A 15,680-nucleotide genomic window follows, 5' to 3' on the forward strand; every position below is an offset into this window, starting at 1 on the left:
TCCTCTGCATTTCCACATCCAGAACTATCACCATATCTCGTTTCTTCCGTCATAAGGTCTGGTTCCACCGTATATGAAGTAGAATGCCACTGAATCTGCACGTTCACCACCTCTCACCATCGAAAACGACATTCATCTGCCTGTTACCTTACCAAACCATCACTAGATCTGGTTTAGCGGTTCTCGTTTAGCCAGATCTGAAGTAGAAGGCCAATATATTTGGTACGTTCTCTTGTTTTAATCTTTTACAGCCATAAAAATCAAGAATGGATGCCTATTCTTTCTTTCTTCCTTCACATTTGCGATGACGATTGGAAAATGGTGGTGACTGGTTGAAGACGACGATGATGATCCAATATGCAACAGAAAACCGCGTTGACAAGCTGATCAAAATCAATGTCGACTAGAATTCGTCGGTGATTCCTCCGAAATAAGTCGTGCAAAGGAGGATCAAAGTTGTGAAGGTGCAAATGGCTTAGAGGTGGTTTGATGTGTTGGTGGAGGAAGTGGAAATAATCGATGGGAAAGTTTTGTTTCAGGTGAGTTCCTTTTCTTTTTGATCTCTTACTTCTTTTTACATAGTAAACTTGCTTTTGTTGATAGTAAAATTTGAAGGTTTTTTTATCTGAAAATATGAAAGTTTGAAAGACATAGAGTAAGTGGTTGATAAAAACAAAGATGGCGATGTTTTCAAATACCTTTCGGTAACACAAGATATATATATATATATATATATATATATATATATATATATATATATATATATATATATATATATATATAGAGAGAGAGAGAGAGAGAGAGAGAGGGGGGGAGGGAGGGAGAGGTAGATTCAAATGTTTCTCACATTTATTGTGTGCTAGAATGCATCAATAATAATTTAGTAAAAATTATATGTATATTAAAAGATATCCATACTTATAATTCCTTTTTATGAAAACTAATTAAATTCGTCATTAATGTCAACAATAATATTCTTTTAGAATGAATTCGTATCTAAAAGAATAAGAGTTTATTCTAGCAGAATGAGAGTGTATTTTAGTAGAATACACTCTCGTTCTTCATATTCCATGCAACTTTATTGTATTTTAAGTGAGTGAGTCCTAAAACAAAAAACAAAACCATACATAAAAACCTAGATACGAATTCCTTCTGAAAGAATGTTATTGCTGACATTAATGACGAATTTAATTAGTTTCCATAAAAAAGAGAATTATAATTATGGATATCAATTTATATACATACAATTATGGAAATAATTTAATATCTATTTTTATTTAATTAAATAATTATTTAATTTTACTAAATTCCTATTGGTGCATTTTAGTACACACTAAATCTAAGAAACACATTAACTTAACCTCTCTCTCTCTCTCTCTCTCTATATATATATATATATATATATATATATATATATATATATATATATATATATATATATATATAGGGTGAGGTTCAATAGAGAACCATAATTAACCAATGAACCAATGAACCAATCTTTTTTTCAACTTTTAGAACTTATTTTTTATATAAAAAAACTAAAAATACAGAAATTCATAACTTTATATCATTTTTCCAATGATATTAAATTCGATAAAAAAATTATTTTTTTTCGTCAAATTCACAATTTGAATCTTTGAAGATTCACAATGTGATTCTAAACTCACACGGTGAATCTGAAAAATATATTTAACATTTACAATGTTAAGTTATGAATTTAGATATTTTTAGTTTTTTTTTTTTCGAGAAAAAATAAGCTCTAGAACTTACAAAAAAGATTTGGTTCCTTGGAGAAACAATAATTATTCTCTATTGAACTTTTTCATATATATATATATATATATATATATATATATATATATATATATATATATATATATATATATATATATATATATATATATATATATATATATATTAATGTCTTATCAAAATTTCATCGATTTGTTCGAGTAAGTGGTTTTTAAGAAACAAACAAATAAAGGAAAATTAATTCTACAAATCTTTTCTTTGAAAGTTTTTAAGAAAAAATCAAAGCAGATGCTTATGATAGACATCTCATGGAAGGAATGGATAGTAAAAAAGATCAGATATTTTAGTCATTAGGTTTTCAAACATTTATTATTTTACTGTTCATGTATCTTTCTTAAGTTTTGAATATGAAAATAATATTTTATTATTATTTTATTTTTTTAGCTAGCCAATGAAGGTCTTTTGAAACGATATTTTATTATAATTTTTGAGCCAGCAATGAAGGTCTTTTGGACTGGATTAATAAAAATAAAAATAAAATGACATCTTGTGTAATTATATATATAACTCCAGAAATTGAACTATATACACTATATGAACTTTCAGGTTTACAACGCTACAAAAATACATACTCATGCCCGTCGCTTATTTTTTCTAAGAACCCACCTTCATAACTCTCTTAATGTGAAAAATCTAAAGGGTTCTTTCAAAGCATTCGAGATCAAATATTCACCATACTTTCATCTATCAAATCGATTCATATCTTGGTTTGATGTGTTTCGAGTCATGATCGATTATTACAAGGTTTTAATACTACCTTTAATGTCTTATTTGTTTAATAGTTAATCGACCATAGATATATAGTCAGTGGAGACATATATGGTGTCTAGAGACCAACCACTATAAATAGTTCTTTTCAATCCTCTTCTATAAAAAATTTTATTTTGTATTTTACATATTGTTTTGTTGGAAGAAATTTTATTCACTAAATACGTTGTATTTTATTGTTACAATTCAAATTATTTTGTTTATTGTTATAAGTTATTTGGGGAATTCTTCAAGAATTTTTTAAAATTTGTTTAAAATTGTCATTAGCACCTCCGACAATGTGCACTTACATTAGTATCAGAGTGGTTTATCTTATCAATTTTATAATAAAAACTTCAACGGTGAAAATATCTTTATAAAATTTATCAAGTTCAAGATTTAGATATTTTATGGAAAATTCTTCTTTTTCTTTCATGATTACTGATGTATCTTAAACCCTAGAGATTTACATGATTGGATTCTTCCGTTTAAATTATAATGATAGGTTGCTTTGATCAAAAGTTATATATATATATATATATATATATATATATATATATATATATATATATATATATATATAAAGAGAGAGAGAGAGAGAGGTTCATTTGAGACCATACTAATTTTGTGAGACATGAGAACATGATAAAAATGAGAAATAAAAAGAAAAATCGAAAAAAAAATATTTTAGATATTATTTTACGTTATTTAATTTATCCAAAAAATAAATAAATAAATAAAATCACTGTTCTTTTCGAAATATGAGTGAAATATTGTAATAGCATATTACACTGTAAATAATCAAATCGAATTTTTAGATGTTAGAATATTCTAATATTCTACTAAAACTGATACATATGTTAAAATATTTTAATATTCTACTTCAATTTTTAAATTTGTTAAAAAAATTCTAATATTCTATTAGAATTTTTTGAATGTTTATAGTTTAATATTCCAGTATAATATTCTAACATTTTAAAAATTCAATTTGAATATTTACAGTATAATATTCTATTAGAATACTTTACGTATATTAAAAAAAACGGTAACTCTGTTTATTTTTTTTTGATAAAAAAAATGACGAAAATAATACTTTAAAACAAATTTCAAAAATTTTCATTTATATTGCATTTTAAAAATATTTTTTTATCTCCAAAATGAATGGTTAGGATTGTGTCCCCATGTCTCACAAAATATGATGGTCTCACATGAACCTAAGCATATATATATATATATATATATATATATATATATATATATATATATATATATATATATATATATATATATATATATATGCAAATGAGAAAATTTATTATTTTGAAAACAAATGAGAACAAATTTGGACCAAGTAATTTAAGTATCAGAAATTCAAAGATTTATTAAAAAATTATTTTATATTCGATAAAAACCTGATTACATCTCTCTCTCTCTCTCTATCTCTCCCTCTCTCTCTCTCTCTTATCATGGAGCTAGATCTGGACCACCATGATATCAGCAGATAATGGAAGCCAAACCACCATTGACCACCAGAGAAACCATACGAGCCACCGGAAGCCGTCAAATCAACTGTAATGTCAACAGAATCATCGTACGACTGCCTCTTCACTTTCTCCAGATCTGCTTATTTGCCACCTCCGTCCGCCTCCCACCATCGGAAAAAACGTCCTATGCATTTCCACATCCCGAACTATCACCATATCTCGTTTCTTCCGTCATAAGGTCTGGTTCCACCGTATATGAAGTAGAATGCCACTAAATCTGCACGTTCACCACCTCTCACAATCGAAAACGACATTCATCAGCCTGTCACCTTACCAAACCATCACTAGATCTGGTTTAGCCAGATCTGAAGTAGAAGGATGCCTATTCTTTCTTTCTTCACATATGCGATGGCGATTGGAAAATGATGGTGAATGGTTGAAGAGGACGATGATGATCCAATATGCAACAGAAGAAGATAATGGTGGTCTGGTGATGATAAGCTTTCGTTGACTTTCGACCGCGTTGACAAGCTGATCAAAATCAATGTCGACTAGAATTCGTCGGTCGTTCCTCCGAAATAAGTCGTGCAAAGGAGGATCAAAGTTGTGAAGGTGTACATGGCTTAGAGGTGGTTTGATGTGTTGGTGGAGGAAGTGGAAAGAATCGATGGCAAAGTTTTTTTTCAGGTGAGTTCCTTTAATTTTTGATCTCATGTTTCTTTTTACATAGTAAACTTGCTTTTGTTGATAGTAAAATTTGAAGGTTTTTTTTTATCTCAAAATATGAAAGTTTGAAAGACATAGAGTAAGTGGTTGATAAAAACAAAGATGAAATTGTTTTCAAATACCTTTCGGTAATACAAGATATATATATATATATATATATATATATATATATATATATATATATATATATATATATATATATATATATATATATATATATATATATATATATATATAGAGGGGGGGGGGGGAGGGAGGGAGAGGTAGGTTCAAATGTTTCTCACATTTATTGTGTGTTAGAATGCATCAATAAGAATTTAGTAAAAATTATATGTATATTAAATGATATCCATACTTATAATTCATTTATTGTGTGTTAGAATACACTCTCGTTCTTCATATTCCATGCAACTTTATTGTATTTTAAGTGAGTAAGTCCTGAAACAAAAAACAAAACTATACATAAAAACCTAGATGCGAATTCATTCTTAAAGAATGTTATTGCTGACATTAATGACGAATTTAATTAGTTTCCATAAAAAAGAGAATTATAATTATGGATATCATTTAATATACATACAATTATAGAAATAATTTAGTATCTATTTTTATTTAATTAAATAATTATTTAATTTTACTAAATTCCTATTGGTGCATTTTAGTACACACTAAATGTAAGAAACACATTAACTTAACCTCTCTCTCTCTCTATATATATATATATATATATATATATATATATATATATATATATATATATATATATATAGGGTGAGGTTCAATAGAGAACCATAATTAACCAAGGAACCAATCTTTCTTTCAACTTTTAGAACTTATTTTTTATAAAAATAACTAAAAATACAGAAATTTATAACTTTTTATCCTTTTTCCAATGATATTAAAATCGATAAAAAAATTATTTTTTTTTCGTCAAATTCACAATGTGAGTCTTTGATGATTCAATATGTGAATCTAAATTCACACGGTCAATCCGAAAAATATATTTAACATTTACAATGTTAAGTTATGATTTTAGATCTTTTTAGTTTTTTTTTTTTTGATAAAGAATAAGCTCTAGAACTTACAAAAAAATTTGGTTCCTTGGAGAAACAATAATTATGGTTCTCTATTGAACTTTTTCATATATATATATATATATATATATATATATATATATATATATATATATATATATATATATATATATATTAATGTCTTATCAAAATGTCATCGATTTGTTCGAGTAAGTGCTTTTTTAAGAAACAAACAAATAAAGGAAAATTAATTCTACAAATCTTTTCTTTAAAAGTTTTCAAGAAAAAATCAAAGCAAATGCTTATGATACACATCTCGTGGAAGGCATGGATAGTGAAAAAGATCAGATATTTTAGTCATTAGGTTTTCAAACATTTATTATTTTACTGTTCATGTATCTTTCTTAAGTTTTGAATATGAATATAATATTTTATTATTATTTTATTTTTTTAGCTAGCCAATGAAGCTCTTTTGAAACGATATTTTATTATAATTTTTAAGCCAGCAATGAAGGTCTTTTGGACTGGATTAATATAAATAAAAATAAAATGACATCTTGTGTAGTTATATATATAACTCGAGAAATTGAACTATATACACTATATGAACTTTCAGGTTTACAACGCTACAGAAATACATACTCATGCCCGTCGCTTATTTTTTCCAAGAACCCACCGTCAAAACTCTCTTAGTGTGAAAAATCTAAAGGGTTCTTTCAAAGCATTCAAGATCAAATATTCACCATACTTTCATCTATCAAATCGATTCATATCTTGGTTTGATGTGTTTCGAGTCATGATCGGTTATTACAAGGTTTTAATATTACTTTTAATGTCTTATTTGTTTAATAGTTAATCGAGCATAGATATATAGTCAGTGGAGACAGATATGGTGTCTAGAGACCAACCACTATAAACAGTTCTTTTCAATCATCTTCTATAAAATTTTCTATTTTGTATTTTACATATTGTTTTGTTGGAAGAAATTTTATTCCCTAAATATGTTGTATTTTATTGTTACAATCAAATTATTTTGTTTATTGTTATAAGTTATTTGGGGAATTCTTCAAGAATTTTTTAAATTTGTTTAAAATTGTCATTAGCACCTCCCATAATGTGCACTTACATTAGTATCAGAGTGGTTTATCTTATCAATTTTATAATAAAAACTTCAACGGTGAAAACATCTTTATAAAATTTATTAAGTTCAAGATTGAGATATTTTATGGAAAATTATTCTTTTTCTTTCATGATTATTGATGTATCTTAAACACTAGAGATTTACATGATTGGATTCTTCCGTTTAAATTATAATGATAGGTTGCTTTGATCAAAAGTTATATATATATATATATATATATATATATATATATATATATATATATATATATATATATATATATATATATATATATATATATATATATATATATATATAGAGAGAGAGAGAGAGAGAAGTTCATTTGAGACCATACTAATTTTGTGAGACATGAGAAAATGATAAAAATGAGAAATAAAAGGAAAAATCCAAAAAAAAAAGTTAGATATTATTATACGTTATTTAATTTATCCAAAAAATAAATAAATAAATAAAATCACTGTTCTTTTCAAAATATAAGTGAAATATTGTAATAGAATATTACACTTTAAGTAATCAAATCGAATTTTTACATGTTAGAATATTCTAATATTCTACTAAAATTGATAGATATGTTAAAATATTTTAATATTGTACTTCAATTTTTAAATTTGTTAAAATATTCTAATATTCTATTAGAATTTTTTGAATGTTTATAGTTTAATATTCCAGTAAAATATTCTAACATTTTAAAAATTCAATTTGAATATTTACAGTATAATATTCTATTAGAATATTTTACGTATATATAAAAAAACGGTAATTTTGTTTATTTTATTTTATTTTATTCTTTTGATAAAAAAAATGATGAAAATAATACATTAAAAAAAATTTCAAAAATTTTCATTTATATTGCACTTTAAAAATATTTTTTTTTATCTCCAAAATGAATGGCTAGGGTTGTGTCCCCATGTCTCACAAAATATGATGGTCTCCAAAACGAGATATGGTGATAGTTCGGGATGTGCAAATGAGAAAATTTATTATTCTGAAAACAAATGAGAACAAATTTGGACAAAGTAATTTAAGTATCAGAAATTTAAAGATTTATTAAAAAATTATTTTATATTCGATAAGAACCTGATTACATCTCTCTCTCTCTCTCTCTCTCTCTCTCTCTCTCTCTCTTTCTCTCTTATCATGGAGCTATATCTGGACCACCATGATATCAGCGGATAATGGAAGCCAAACCACCATTGACCACCAGAGAAACCTTCCGAGCCACCGGACGCCGTCAAATCAACAGTAATGTCAACAAAATCATCGTACGGCTGCCTCTTCACTTTCTCCAGATCTGCTTATTTGCCACCTCCGTCCGCCTCCCACCATCGGAAAAAACGTCCTCTACATTTCCACATCCCGAACTATCACCATATCTCGTTTCTTCCGTCATAAGGTCTGGTTCCACCGTATATGAAGTAGAATGCCACTGAATCTGCACGTTCACCACCTCTCACCATCGAAAACGAAATTCATCTGCCTGAAACCTTACCAAACCATCACTAGATTTGGTTTAGTAGTTCTCGTTTAGCCAGATCTGAAGTAGAAGGCCAATATATTTGGTCCCTTCTCTTGTTTTAATCTTTTACAGCCACAAAAATCAAGAATGGATGCATATTCTTTCTTTCTTCCTTCATATATGCGATGGCGATTGGAAAATTATGGTGACTGGTTGAAGAGGACGATGATGATCCAATATGTAACAGAAGAAGATAATGGTGGTCTGGTGATGATAAGCTTTCGTTGACTTTCGACCGCGTTGACAAGCTGATGAAAATCAATGTCGACTAGAATTCGTCGGTGGTTCCTCCGAAATAAGTCGTGCAAAGGAGGATAAAAGTTGTGAAGGTGTACATGGCTTAGAGGTGGTTTGATGTGTTGGTGGAGGAACTGGAAAGAATCGATGGGAAAGTTTTGTTTCAGGTGAGTTCCTTTTCTTTTTGATCTCTTGTTTCTTTTTACATAGTAAACTTGCTTTTGTTGATAGTAAAATTTGAAGGTTTTTTTCATCTCAAATTATGAGAGTTTGAAAGACATGGAGTAAGTGGTTGATAAAAATTCAGGTTAGACTCTAAATGAAAAATCGACTTAGATAAATTAAAGAGTAAACATGTGTATTCGTACAGCCTATCATTCTTCTTATTACAATAAAAATATTAAAATAAGATTTGATGTAACCATTCATGAGTAACTTTTGTTAGTAAACTTTTCTTGGTCTGTGATCCCAATACATAATAATGGATCTCCTAAATACATAACTATTGGTGTGAGGCTAACTTTTGATTAGCAAAGTAGAAAGCATCTTGTGAAACTCCTATAACTCATATGTGATTAATTACATATAATCACATGTGATTAAAACACGAGACCAATTATTTAATTGAAACCATGATAATAAATATTGTCCACATAAATCATATTTGATTAAATACATATAATCACATGTGATTATATGTATCTAATCAAATATGATTTATGTGGATCAGATTCATTATCATATTCTCGATTCAATTATTTTTTTTCAATTTCAAATCATATGTTATTAAATATATCTAATCATATGTGATTATATGTATCTAATCACATATGATTTATATGGACAAAAAAATATTGTCCATATAAATCATATGTGATTAGATACATATAATCACATGTGATTATATACACATAATGACGAGTGGTGGTGATGGGTGGTGGTGGTGTGTGGTGATGTTTGTTTGTGGTGGTAGTAAAGGGTAGTGTGGGTGACATGTAGGGTGCTGATTAAAGTGGGTGGTGAATGGAGGTGGCGGGTGTTGGTGATGGGTGGTAGAGACGAGTGGTAGTGATAGGTGGTGGTGGATGGGTGGTGATAGTTGGTGGTGGGGGTGGTGGTGACAGGTGGTGGTAGTGGTGTATGGTGGTTTTGGAGGTGATGGGTGGGGTGGTGGTGATGGGTGGTAGAGGTGGGTGGTGGTGGGTATTCGTGGTGGTGGTCGGTGGTGGTGGTCTTGGTGAGTGGTGGGTGGGGGTGGTTGTGGCAGGTGGTGGTGATAGGTGGTAGGGGCGGGTTGTGGTGATGGGTGGTGGTGGTGGGTGGTTGGGGGTGATAGTGGTGGGTGGTGGCGATGGGTGGTGGAGGTGGGTGGTGGAGGTGATGGTTGGTGGGTAATGGTTGGTGGTTTTGGGTTTTGTATGCATCAAGTACACTCTAAACTAGGTCGCGGAAAAATCGAAACTACGATATACCTAAGTGTACATGCAACCCATGGATCTATGGTTTCATAATAATTACATCTACCATAGAAAACAAAAAAATACAAAGAAGAAAATCATACCTCTTATGTAGCCCTTGATCTTCTTGCTTGAGATCTTGGTCTTGTCCTCCACGAAGTTGTTCGAATGAAACAATCCAAACCAGAATCCCTCTAACGGTATCACACCCAATGACACCAAAGAGTGGAATAAAAATAACTAGGAGAAGGTTGAATTTCACAAACCCAAAGAGGATTAGAAATTGTCCCTAAGAGGGGAGGAAAAAGGGTTGGTGAAACTTCAAGCCAAGGTGCAAGGAAGAATAAATCCCTAAGGCCCTATTTATAGCCTTGGACGACTTCCTAGGTTTTGTACTCCTTTCCATGTGGTATGGAATACCTAGAATGAAATTCACTCCCTTTCTCATGTGGGATGGAGTGAGTTTCATCCAACCCTAATTATGAAGGTTCTAGAACATTCCTGATTAACCAACTATCGATTAATGAATATTCAACCATTTAATTAATTAAACTGTTAATTATACCCAAACTATATTTCCAATTAGTTTCTAATTAATTATTAACCATCATAATTAATAAACCAAGTTCTCCTTTATTTATTCTACTCAATTTGGGTCTTGAGGGAAACCCAAAAGGACACTGTTATTATTAGAAATATTACCAATAGTTAATGACCTTGGACACTCTTTCCAACAGTCTCCCGCTTGGACAAGTCATCAACTATATGAGGACCAATACTTCTCCAATAACCAACAAAGAGTTAGCCATCCAGTGCAACTACTGAACTCTTGATCTAATAGAGATTCAGCCCTTAGATAAGTGATCACCTATCCCTTCATTCAATGATATCTGTATGAATTCGAGACATTGATAATGGTCAATCTCATAATTCAAGATTATGTTTCCCGATATAGATTTGTGACGACTACATCTAACTACTAAATTGAACACATTAATTCCATTCAGGGATCGGCCAAGCACTTTAGATGTCAACACCAAATCATCGAGGGGCCCATAGATATTGCTTCTCCACTTAAGGCAGAAGGAACAAATAAACTTCGACTACATAGTTTTTGTCTACTTCATCATGTCATACATGGACATACCCTTTATAACTACCAGTTACAGATATAGTTGGAGTACACCAATGCATAACATAATCATAGAGCAAAACCCCACATGTATCTATGTTTGAAGAATAGAAGATATTATCGTCTTAGAATTACTCGTGACTGGATCCATGAATTAATCTCTAAGCACGGGTTGATCCAATATTTAAATCTCTATTAACTACTCATGAGTGTTAGTGTAATCTCTATGACATGTCCAATCACTATGGATAATCCACTAATACTCATGACAGTCTTAAATCACTACTTACTTCCAAGAGTATGACTGACTATGGACGTTTGAGTAAATTAATACTCGGGAAGTGGGTTCCAAACATGCAAAAGGAGAACACAGTGATAACTTAATTGAAATGACTGATCTCCATCATATATTAAGATCTCCACTTAATAATCGTAATATCAAATTAACACTTATACTGCTTAAGTTCTCAAGTTTAAAACAAACTAAACTAAGAGTGCTTAAGCCAATTCATTTGCAAATCTAATTCCTCTCGACTTTATTTGACTGACAGACGTGGTCAATGACATTGGTTTAGGGAATGGATCCACAAGATTACCTTCCGATATGACTTATAGACCATGATGTCTTCACATTTGAAACACTATCAAATGTGTTCAAACTTACTAAGTATGTATCATGTGATCTTGTGTGACTTGGGATCCATACTCGAGGTAAGTTCACCCTTATAGTCACAAGAACCTTCATAAGGACCATCAATGATTAGATTTCAACAAAGATGTCACTAATGAATCTCTTTTAGTCACATTTTCTTCTTTGCAGTTTAACCAACCACAATGTACTCTAAGTTTGTTGAATCCACTATGGTGTATTACGTGGTACTCTTCCAAGCTAATACATCACCATTCAGTAAAAGCACGAATTCCGACTGCAAATGAAATCGTGTTTATTAATGTGGAACTTAGCATCAATGTAACTTTTACAATGAACTCTTCCATACTATCAAGATCATTTCATTTGTCCTCCTAGGACACTTAAGAATGTTCTTGATATTGATTCGTTGATTCTTGCTAAATTGATCTGATATAACTTGTCAAGCTCAAGGCATTCGAGTCATCAGATCCGGTACATGTCATGGCATGTATGATGGATCCCATAGTAGAAGCCTGTGGGACATGAATCATAACCTCTAGCTCAATAGTAGAACTAAGACATTAGTATCAATCAATGTTATGCCATGTTAAGCACGAACCTTTCTAAGTTCTACATGTTGAATTTCCTCCACATTCCATGCAGTTTGTCTTTATCCAACGAATCATTTTGATCTATCTCCATAGATACTTAATATGTACATGTTATGTATCTCCCATGTATTTCATAGAGAAATAAATTTCATATCAAGCCAAGTTTTTGTTGGGTTTTGAGCATTCTAACACTCATATGGTGTACATGCAACCCTAAATACCTTGGATCTATGTTTTCTCTATTATACATGCAAATATCAATTTTCAAAGGTATTGTTCTAACTAGCATAATATAAAGTACATATAACATAAAATCTAGTAGAATTACATACCTCTTGTTTGGTGCTTGATTCCATGGAGCTCAAGAGCCTAGTGCCCCAAGTGTGACACCTCAAATGGTTCACACAACACCATGAACATTTGGAATAACCATGAGAGAAGATATTAGTCTTATATCTCTATGAAATCGGCTTGCCCTCTATGTAATACACTAGTGCCGATTTCACCAACAATGGGGTCTTTATATAGTGTGCACATTAGGGTTACACCATGTAACCCATGACTTAACCTATTCCTTATGCTCCATGGGTTTTAACCTCCATGGAGTATCCATGGGCCACCACATGGGTTAAACCCAACATAAGGAATCATGGATCATAAGCCCACATATATAAGAATCAATGATTTACACAATCAATCCCCATATATTTAATTAGTTTCTTTTTTATCACTAAATTATTTCCAAATTAATTCTTGATCAATACTAATTAAATAATATGATTTCATATTAATATATTAGAACTTATAATATATTAATATGTCACAAATATCTTCTTCTCATTAAAAGGTCTACCGAAATGTCCCGATGCCATGCAACCCAAATGGACCATGCCGGGTCGGGTCAAGTATATACCAATTATAGTTATGGACTTAGACATTAATCCAACAGTCTCCCACTTGGATAAGTCTAATAACTATTATTGCAAGTACGCCTTCATAACCTGACCAGCAATCATAGCTCTTAAAAGCTGCTGCCGAACTCTGAACAAATCAATGACGCGTCCATTAGATAAGTGATCATATATTCCTCCATTCTAGATATCATATGGACTGAGACATGGATTATAATCATTCTCTCTGTCCATTTGTTGTTTCCCGATTTCTGATTTATGACGACTGACTAATTGAACAAATCAAATCAGTCCAGGCCCGGCCGAGCACTTACATTTTGTCATCACTAAATCATCGAGGGGCCCACAAATATCGCTTTTATCCCTTTGAGGGTAAAAGGAATGGATAAACTTCGACTCATATGCTTGTACTGACTACTTGTTGAATCATACACAAAGGCACGTTTTATAACATCGAGTTACCAATGCGTTTACGTGCAATCAATGTATAACCAACTCATAGTCAACAACTCATATCTCTAGGTTTGAAGAATATAAGATATTATCGTCTCATGATTCACTCGTGATAAAATCCATGAAGTGATTCAAATGAGCATGGGTTGAATCCAATACTCAGAACTTATGAGCACTCATGAATGTTGTAGCAACCACTGCTATGTCTAATACAAATTAGACAAATCATACAAGCCAAATTCATGATAGTCTTGATTCATATCTACTTCCAACATATGACCGACTGTGGATGGTTAGAATAACTTAGTAATTCGGGAAGAATGACCTAGTTATTCTGGAAGTCAAAACATGCAAAGTGAAACACAAAAATAATACTAATCCTGTATGGCCCCAACACTTTGAGTGTAAATAAAAACCCTTTCATCTAAGCACCATATTGATTACTCATTATTCATGTTTCGATTAATCAACTTAATACTTGAATTGAAACAATAGTCATGCCATACTCCAAGTATGCACACTATGTTTACATGTGGTCCTCTCTTTGTGAAACAGATCGATTGACAGCATTTCAATGATACTCATTTCACAATCCCAAATCCTTTACAATAAATGTAAGAACACCAAATTCTTGTCATTTACCGTAATCTTGTTAGATTCTAAACTTATATGCAATGATCCTATTGTAATGAATATGCACACAAGTCACAAAGACTTGGCAACAGACATTACAAGGTATTCCAATGGAGATCAATTCCATGGAAACGAAGTCTCAAATTCAAAGTATATTCCTTTGAACATCCTTCTTGCATTAAGTTCTCTAATCTTACACAGATTCAAAGAATAACTTCCACCTATGGAAACAATTCCATATTACCATTTTGACCATCACTTTTGAACAAGAGTTGCCTCTTTTCAAAATATGTCAATATGGTCCTTACTCTAGACTTCCAATTGTCCATGAGCAACCAACCTTTGGAAAACCTCAAATTGTTCTCGACAATTGCTTAATCATTTTAGTCATATCCAGTTCTAATCCCTTTTCCCTTCTTAATGCCCTAAGCATTAGGAAAATTTAGAAACGATAATGATTATAGCTCATGAAATCGATCCTATACCCGAAGCATATGGGACATTATTCATGCTATAAATTTTTTTATTTGCCATGTTCTCATAATTCGAACTATGAAGAGGGATGACGTAATCATAAACGAATTTTGAGAACGCAACATATATAGAATTTCCTTATGTTGAACCATTCCAGCATAACATTCATATATATTCTTGACTAAAGTTGATTAAAATCTCAATCTAAGCTTGTAGAATTGGAATGAAGTATAAAAATGCTCTCCCTTAATTATAGCAAAACAACTTTTTCAAGGCGAATTGAAACTTTTGTTTTCTATAATTAATATTGCTGACTTGCAACACTTAACATAATAATCATGCTCCCACTAGCATAATGATTATTATCTTACTAGCATAACACTTATGCTCCCACTAGCTTTGACATGTATCCAGAGATCAGCTGGACTTTTAGAAATCAATACTTTATTGACTTTCTTACCAAAGTTCAGATTTCTGATACGCAATTGCTTTGATAAGACTTTATCAAAATCATACACCTTTCCTTAGATAGCTCACTTGTGTGTCTAAACAATTATGAAGAGGGATGCCGTAATCATAATGTTCAGACCTTTTGTCAATCTCACAATTGCTATCTACTTAAAATCTACTTAGTGAAAGAGTTTCCTCACCATCATTTTCATGAATCGGAGAGAAACCTTA

The sequence above is a fragment of the Lactuca virosa genome, chromosome 5 (assembly GCF_052849685.1).
Source record: "Lactuca virosa cultivar CGN04683 chromosome 5, Lactuca_virosa_CGN04683_v6, whole genome shotgun sequence".
NCBI lineage: Eukaryota > Viridiplantae > Streptophyta > Magnoliopsida > Asterales > Asteraceae > Lactuca > Lactuca virosa.